Consider the following 6,954-nt stretch of genomic DNA (forward strand, 5'->3'; position numbering starts at 1 on the left):
CGTGGGGTGAAAAGACTTCATGGGAGTAGCCAAAATTTGAGGAAACACCCCTAAAAATGCCAAGTCCCAGCGAAAGCTCAAAGTGACGTGTGAAAAGCACTCAAATTAGTCCCACAAAAGTCCATCAGAAGATTCATGGTTTTAGGCATCCCTGCCTGTGGAAGACTGGAGTTTATGATTCTCTGAAAAAAAAAAAAAAACAACCAACCTTTCAGACTTACAAGGAATGTTAAGTCTTTAGGAAAGTCAGGGAAAAGGGCAATGTCACCTGAGTGCCCTGTTCGCAGCATATCATCTTTCAGACGAATCAATCTCCCCTTTCCGAGCACAGCTGTCCCTAAGCAGCAGAGGGTAACACCCCAATGGGCAGAACACAAGCCTGGCTTTCAGTCAGAATCATTTACTGTTGTCACAAAGGGTGAGAACACCATTTTTACAGTTTATGAATCTAATCATGACAGTATTGCTTCTCTTCCCAAGATTCTGTAATGCAGACAAGGTTTACGTATCCCAGCTAATAGAGAGCAAACAGTCACATATTTCTAACGTGCCAAAAATGGACAGGCAATTCGATAGCTGCAGGTCCAATTCCTTCTGAATGTCAGTTTCTGCTCTGACCCCCAATTTTTTTTAATCGTTTACGACAGCACTGGTACTAATTTCCTCTCAATTTAAAGGGTCCTGACTGCGTGCTTGCTTCCCTCATGGTATGTTTCACGGACATGGTGATGTCTCTAAGCAAAGCCACGCAGTGTATAAAATCACAATAAAAGAGGGTGACACATTTTAGGTCATCTGCTGTAGTCACCTGATTGCCAGAGCACACTGGCTCTTTACTGTACCTGCAGTGGCCCCCTTCTCAGAATGGGGAAGGATGTCACAAGCAGGGGAAGCATCACTTGGGCTCTTCAGGGAGCAACCTAGTGTGGTCCACTGCATGGAAAGCTCCTGCACAGGTCTCTTGAACTGTCTCATCTTACTCTGTTATGCTGTCACAGCCTGCGATACTTTACTGACCACCCTAAATCATTTCCTTGCTTTTTGCATGGATGTAACTGAGATGGGAGTCTTGAGCGGACCTTACACATGGCTTGCCAGTAGCAAAACAGGGGCACCAGGACCAAAACTAAAGCCCATTGCTGAGAATCAGATACAATGTTCTATAAATAAATTTGGCACTAGACCCTGGAAAATGTCACAGCCACTACTCTGTGTGCTTTTTCTTAATAACTGTAGTGCAGGAGCTTTAAAGATGGTCAAAGAACATACCTCAGTGGAACCCTTTTCTTGGAAAAGGCAGCTTCTTTGAGGTGAATACTTTTTGAAAACATGTGAATTCCATGAAAATGTTTTAAGAAAAGCAGAAAAATGTTCTGGCAGCTTCAAAGCATCCTGTTTTTACCATTTCAGAGCCAAACATTTTCTTTTCTAAATCACTATTGTTTCAATTTCAGTTAGCATAGTGTTAAAATATAGTGTAACATAAATGAAAAGATGACATCATTAAACATTTCAATCAATCAGCCTCAGTTTTCTTCTAGAGATTTTTTTTTTAAGGGATTTCAAAATTTTTCAGGATGCATTCCTAACTAGGACAAAGACAAATCTCAAAATGTTCATAAAACTGAATTTTCATTGTCTGCACAGCTTATGCACTCCCTCATGCTCATGGCATGCTAAACTATGGTAAGATATGTTCCCTTCCGACTCATAATGCCTTCTTCCCCTTGAAATCTCTGTCATTATTTTCAGTAATGAAATGCCCCGTTTTCAACATCATCATCCAAGTATAACCACCCAACAAGTGCTGCCCACTTCTGGGCTGTGATTCTTTTAGATATACGTTCCCAGAACACATCCCATTTTGTAGCAATGCTGTATCGCCACGCAATTAATAATTATTCTACTGTATCACAATAGAGTCTCATGTCCTTAATTAAGGGGAGTGTTTGATTTGAATAGGAACCGCTCAATAGAAGGTGGAAAATAGTTTCTCTTCTGTGGAGTTCATGGTCCAGTCCCTGAAGAAATTCAACGAGCGCACAACGCATAAAAAGGGGAGCAAGTGAGCTGATACAAACCATGGGTACATGCCCAGCTTTCCGGGTTTATCTGTCCTAAGAAATAGCTGTGAATTTGATTGGTTTTCCCCAAATACGTTTCTTAAGATCTCACTTAATCTTTTTCTTCAGTTTTCTGAGGTTATTTATCCCATGCTGACCCCTGTAATATCTCCCAAATTAGTGTTTGCTGCCAAACTCATTAGCGTGCTATTTACCAGCCCTTGTTAGCAAATTAAGGAAGACATTAAATATAACACTGCTTTACTACTGTTGGAAAAGAAGATTCCTGAAGGAGAAAGGAAGGAAAAAAGATAGGGAAAGCCAAAGCAGGGTGAAGGACGCTGCAGGAAATGCAGGGAGATGGAAGAACGAGGAAATGACGGCTAGGAAAGTAGGGGTAGAAGAGATATTTAAAAAAAAAAAAAAAGAAAAAAGAAACAGCCAACCAATAAAGGAAAAAAACTGTCTGATTCAGTTAACCTCTGAGAGGGTACTTATTTTCAAATATGAGAAGTCCACGGACCTAGGCCCATGCCTAAAATTAAGCTCGTGTTTCATTCAGGCCCACAAAAATAGCAGTTGGACCAGATAATGTAGGTCCCTTCCAACTGAAATTATTCTATTCTATTCTATTCTATTCTATTCTATTCTATTCTATTCTATTCTATTCTATTCTATTCTATTCTATTCTATTCTATTCTATTCTATTCTGTTCTATTCTAATTCTATATTGCCATTTTCTACACAGGCATTTAAAGCACTGAGAGAATAAATCCCTTTGAAACTTGGTGAGACTAGAGCACCTACCTCCCACATGTTTCTTGAAAAATCTGGGATTTCAAGATACAGTATTAAACTATAAAATAAATGACGCTAGCATTTTTTTTTTGCTGCTATTCCCTATTCAGTGAAGGAGCCTAAACAGAATAAATCACTACTCAGCTATTTAGCACTGGGCTAAGTGTCAAAAAGAAGCAATTATCTTCCTCAGGCCAACTTGGTGACAATTACTTGCAGTTCACCAGACATTTTGTTGGAAATAAAATGGGTATCGCAGTGGGGACTTCTGTACAGCTAGAGTCATCGTCATTCCCAGGCACCGAAGAGAGGACTAAGCAAGCAAACACTTCCTCTAAGCACTTAACACCCTCTGTGGATGCTACCTATATGGCTCCATACATCACCATAGTATCAGAATATCCCTTTCGTGGTTGCTAAGAAATATACACCTCTGACTCATTCCAATGCTGAAGACTGTATAGTCTGGCATGGCTATTATGTACCACGGTGCACCAAAAAGGAGAATGAAATCAGATCTTGAACCTTGGCTCAACACCAGAGACCAGAAGTGGTATTCTTGTTACACGAAGAGGGCAGGATTTGCATAGGGAACACTGACTCCTTCCTGGCACCATGTATTTTGGAACGAAGCTAATTCCCTGAAATGCCTGGTTCTGGAAAGTTAAAATTGAGCATCTTCTGTACATTACAAATCATCCTCCAGTTCTACTGGCCTTGCTGGAAGTTAAGGGCATCGCACGATGAATCCATGAGATAACAGGTTTCCTGGTTTGTACTTCACTGTACACTAGACTTCCAGAGGGCACCAGGATCACTGCTGGTTTGTGTCTCAGTTTGCTCCTGGTGCCTGTGATTATCCCAGATGTGGTTCTTGGAGGGCAAAATTAAAGCTTAAGCAATCTCTCGTTTTAGCTAAATGAAAGCAATCTTTGAGGAGCCAAAAAGACCACAAGCTATAACCCTTCAACTAAACTAAACTGTGCCTGACCCTATTCCATGGCTCTGGGACCAGCAGGCACAATCTGGCCACGGCCACGACATTGATGTCTCGTACCCTGTTGGGAATGGTGCCTTGTCAAAGCTGACTTCTGCGTGGCGTTGGCGAGTTCCCTGGGAGTGTCCTGGTGTTGCTCCAGCCAAAACTACCCCCAGAAATGTTCTAGGGATGTCACAGTGCTGAGTCTTAGCATTCAAGAACGTACCCTGCCTTTGTTTAATTTACTAGGGTAGATGTTATCATTCCAAGGCCTACGCGTGCAAATGTAATTTTTACTGAGCTATACTAATTCTAATACACATTATTGGTTCTTACCAGTACTTATTATTGACTTATTATGGTAAATCTGGTAATATTTCCCTCTGTGCAAAAAAACCCCAACCAACAAATCCTCCAGCTCTAAACATATATACACGAAAAAATACCTTTTCAAACCCCACTTATTAGAAATGAATCTGTGCTTAACGCTGACCTCTGTTTTTTCCCCAACCTTTGATGAAGTCTGGATTTGGGTTTGAATTTTCATGAAGTCTGTACTTATTTCATCAGCGTCTTTGAAGCTGATTCTTGAAAGACAGAAGCCCCAAAACTAGTTAATCTTCTGTACACCAGTAAGATTCGCTTGTAAAGCCAAATGCTGAAACAAACATCTTTCTTGATTTGAGGATGTTTCACACAGAAGAATGTAGCCATATTTTAACCCATGCCAGTTATCACCTTCCTAGCAAAGTGCCTTGTAAAGTCTAATGTCATGTGGAGGTAAAGAATGGTGACGGATGGGCTACAGGGAAATGGGGGTGGATGGCAGAGAACGCGAGAAGTGAATGGGAAGGCGGGGAATAGTCCCCCAGCTCAGTCCTGCTCTAGGACCTGAACCCACCCTGCACCATGGGGGAAAAGTGAAGCCCTTCCTCGGCTGTCCTCTTCAGCAACTTATCAGGTAATTTGGCACGTGAAGAACACTGGAGGGGATTAAAAAACAGACCCAGGGATAGAAATCCAGACTTGGGGAATGTAACGCGTAGCAGGGAGCATGGGGCTGTAAGCGGCTCACTGTGAAGCATGCCTGCAGCAGCAGGGTATCAGAGAGTGATGAGTAACTCCTTAAGTGCTAATAGCTTCTGAAAAGCTAACGGCTTAATAAGGCTGGAAGAGAAGAACATGCTGGAAATATTCTCAGGCCGGGTTATGTATACTTGATAGGAAATAGAGGGAAAGGACAAGAGGAGAGACCCATCATTTTCTTCTTAGGTGTTTATTGTAATCAACGTGGACCCATAATTTCAGAGGATTATCTCATCGCATTGCCGATAACTTCACCTTCCAAATATTTCAATGAGTGGCGACCTTCCATATAAGAATGGAGAACAGGGCTTCAGAGTCACACGGCTCCCTTCATTTCAGTAGTGCCGTTGTTGCAATAGTAACTACAAGCACCTAAAAAACCTCTAAGATCTACAAAAAATATATCCCTACTAAAAACATTATTTTGCCGAAAGATTTCCTAACGTGTGGTTCAGATTGCTCACTTGCTTCCATAAAGTCGAGCTCAGCATAATTCAAACCTTTGAGAAACCAGGAAATACAAAGGATAATAAAGCAATATTAACTCCAGCCTTTATAGCAATGCCTCAATATACCCATAATGGAAACAATTCACCTTTTCAGTGAGTGTCTCTCAGAGAACATAGTATGTAACCACTATAGCACAGGCACACCTTCTCTTTGGAAAAGTGGGCTGTACTTACAGTGATGCTGCAGTTACAGTGTCACTTCCCTTACATGCATACTCTGACCCAATTTCCTAGAAACAATTCCATAAAAATTAAATTTTTTCTTTCCCATTAATCATCAGATATCAATATTTGGTCACATATATATTATTAAGACCACAGAGTATTTCCACTGCTTTACTTGGCCCAAGTGGCAGTGGTTAAAACGTCTCTGTCTCCCAGAGCTGCCTTGATGTGTAGAACTCAGTCGTGAAAAGAGGCTTGGAGCTGTATCAGGGTATGTGTATATATATGTTGTTCTTTTGATCCCACCCACAGCAGTGATGGGGCTGCGGCCCCAGCGGAGAGGTATGGCCTCCCATCTTTCCTACTATCGTAGTTTATCGAGTCTGCTACCATTTGACACAGCAATACTCAAATCAGCAAATACTGCCAGTTCCCTATTCCTACTGCCAGGTCCCAGGAGGGAAAAATAAAGGTTGCCTGAATGTTGACCTAAACTCTGTATTTCCTGGTTTCTGAAAGTCTGAATTTTGCTGAAGCCGATGTTTTATAAGGGCTCCAGCTACTGCCAGGAAATCCTAACTCTGCATTAATTAAAGGGTTTGTCAGTCAGCAAGAAGGAAAGATGCTTTAAAGGCCTGAAATTCACTCTTTCCTTGATCCTCAAAATATGGCTTGAGAGAGCACCTTTGCAATACGTTCGCCTGTGATTCAGGATAAGAAGAAATCTGAAGTTACTGGAGTCCTGGAGTTTCTAGTAAGGAAGAGATGAATGAGGGAACGGTAGGCTGGGTTGGGTTTTTTGCTATGTGTGGGGTGGTGGTTTGGTTTTGAACATTTTCCTGCTGACTGGCTCTTTTATACCGGTGGCATAAAATATATAAAATATACCACAGGTTCACCACCAGTTTGCTATTTTCTCTATCACTTTTATGGGTTCTGGTTTTAATGGCAGTCGGAAAACCTTGAGCTAAGGATAAGCAGGCTTCTTTAGCAGCTATATAGAGAGAAACTAGCTTTTAAAAATGTGCATAATTGTAGCCACAAACATTGCACCAGTTTTCAACAGAGCTCAGCTCCTATCTCTCTGAAAGAAAAAAAAAAAAAGAAAAAAAAAGGTAAGTTATCCCAAAATACTCAGTGCATCTCACTGTCATATTTTACAGCTAGATTTTCAGAAGTACTTGAGTGAGCTCTTTGTCTGGTACATGACCACCTTTTAAAACTCTGATCCCAGCTGCATATGGATGAAAGACAAGAGTTAAGCTGAAGTTTTGACCTAGGACTATAGGTAACCTAACCCTTTAGTCCAAGGTCTGCCACAACGCATCCATGAACTCATCACTTAATTTTTCCG

This window comes from Leptosomus discolor, chromosome 2 (genome assembly GCF_034619465.1).
Source record: "Leptosomus discolor isolate bLepDis1 chromosome 2, bLepDis1.hap2, whole genome shotgun sequence".
Taxonomy (NCBI): Eukaryota; Metazoa; Chordata; class Aves; order Leptosomiformes; family Leptosomidae; genus Leptosomus; species Leptosomus discolor.